Source organism: Hibiscus syriacus, unplaced genomic scaffold, assembly GCF_006381635.1.
Source record: "Hibiscus syriacus cultivar Baekdansim isolate YM2019G1 unplaced genomic scaffold, ASM638163v2 tig00110482_pilon, whole genome shotgun sequence".
Lineage (NCBI taxonomy): Eukaryota > Viridiplantae > Streptophyta > Magnoliopsida > Malvales > Malvaceae > Hibiscus > Hibiscus syriacus.
The window spans coordinates 5,383,562-5,385,770 of NW_024062758.1; positions in this window are offsets into that span (position 1 = coordinate 5,383,562).

Sequence of the window (2,209 nt, forward strand, 5' to 3'; positions counted from 1 at the left end):
GTGAGTCGCCATCGGCCTTTTGGGTCAGGTAGGTCGAATACCTAAAAATTATTTTTTTTAAAAGAGTTTTAAGAAAACACTAATAAAAAATGAACTGATCTGCGTTTATAACCAAAAATTCGTTCTTTTTAATAATAAAAAGGGATTCGTGGTCGGTTACGTTTAGGGAAGGATTAGCACCCCTACAACGCCCAAAATTGGTACTTTTTAATTATAAATTGTCTCTATTATTAAAATTTTTAAAAATTCAAAAATATATTTAATTTATAATCCTATTATTTCAAATTTATAAAAAAATATTTATTTATTTAAAAATATCAGAAAAGAACTTCTAGGTGCCTTAAGACAGCTCTTTTCTTTGATATTGATAAATATTAATTTAAATAATATTGTTTAATTTTAAAATACCAGAATAGGACATCCAGTTGTATTAAGACTGTCCTTTTCTTCGATATTAAAAATAAATATTAAAAAATTTAATTACTATTTATTATATATATATTTATGAATACATAAAAATATTTAAAAATATAAACAAATAAAATAAAAATACCACTAAAACAATATATTTTAAAAGTAGTAAAATAAATGAAAACATATAAAATAAATGACTAAATTACAGTGAAAATAAAATTAAATATCTAATTCATAATTAATCGAAACATTAGGGATTAAACATGCTATTTCTTTATTTTATTTATTTAATGACTAAAATAAAATTATCTAAAATTAGGATATTATAATAAAATAAATTAAAAATATAAACTAAGGATTAAAATATTATTTATTAAAATTAAAGGATTAAATCTGTTATTTATCCTAAATATATTATTTTAATATAAAGGACTAAAATAAAAGAAATTAAAATTAAAGATTTGAATTAAAAGTATTATAAAATCGATTTAGTGACTAAAATGTAAAACATATAAAACAGAGGGATTACGGAAAGGGTTTAACATTTATAAAATTACACAAATAGCCCTCCGCAAAACGGCGTCGTTTGGGAAGGGCTATTTAATGCCCAAACCGGCTGGCCCTTCGGGCCAGCTATCTCATTTCTTTTTTTTTTCTCTCTCAAACAGAGAGAGAGCCAGAATTCTCTCTGGCCTCTCTCTATATTCCCTCACCGGAGGGAATCCGGTAGCCGTCTGCCGCCGCAAAATCTGCCGCCGACCACCGCCTTCGGTGGTCGGAAATTCCCCAAATTCACCTAAAATGTAGATCTAAACACCCTAAAACCGAATCCGGTCTTTGTTTCCCCAAAAAGACTCCTAATCGGAGTAAATCTATGAAAATACCTTCGGTATTTTCTGTTCTCCGGCGATGTTTAGGCTTCTTTGGTAAGCTTCTCTCCTTTTTTTTTTGTTGTTGCTGTGTTGTTGTTGACTGGGATCGTTGGTAGTTTTTTATCACTCTCTGTCTCTGTTGTTTCCTCGTCTATCTCTGTTCTTTTTTTTTTCTGTCTCTGTCTCTGTCTCTGTTTCAGGTTGGGGTGGTGGCTTTTATAGCCACCACCGGTGTGGCCATCGGACCGGTCCGAAGAGGGGGTCTCGGTGAGTCACCGGACTACCAGTGGTGACTCACCCCGTAGCTATGGCGTGTGGAGGGCAGCTGGTCTTCTGGAGTCTTCATTTGGAACGTGGCAGCGGCGGAGGCGGCGAAAGAGTGTCGGCAGCGGTGATTGGAAACTGGGGCGGCGCCGCGTGGCCCTAGGGTAATGATACCCTAGGGTTTCTTCTGGCATATCTGAGGACCGTTGGATCTCTCAGATCCAACGGCTGTGATGAGGCGTCCGGCTAAATTAGGGTTAGGAAACCCTAACTGAAACCCCCAAATGTTTAGGGTTTCTGGTTTGTTCTGGACCGGTTCTGGTTTGTTTGTAACTGGGCCGGTCCATTTGTAATTGGCCTGTAATTAATTATTTATATATATATTATATATTTAATAATAATAATAATAATAATGATAATAATAATAATAATAATAATAATAATAATAATAATAATAATAATAATAATATGGATAAAAAAATTAGTATCTTCAGCTGCCCCTCTTTGCTCATTCTTGTGTTAACAAGAATAGGGCAAAGATGAAAATATAATAAAATTTTTTATCCATTTGACTTTACTTTGATCATAATGGAGATATTGAATAAATTCTTCTCTCTCTCCAGATGAGTTCTTCTTATTATGAACTTTCTGCTGGGGGA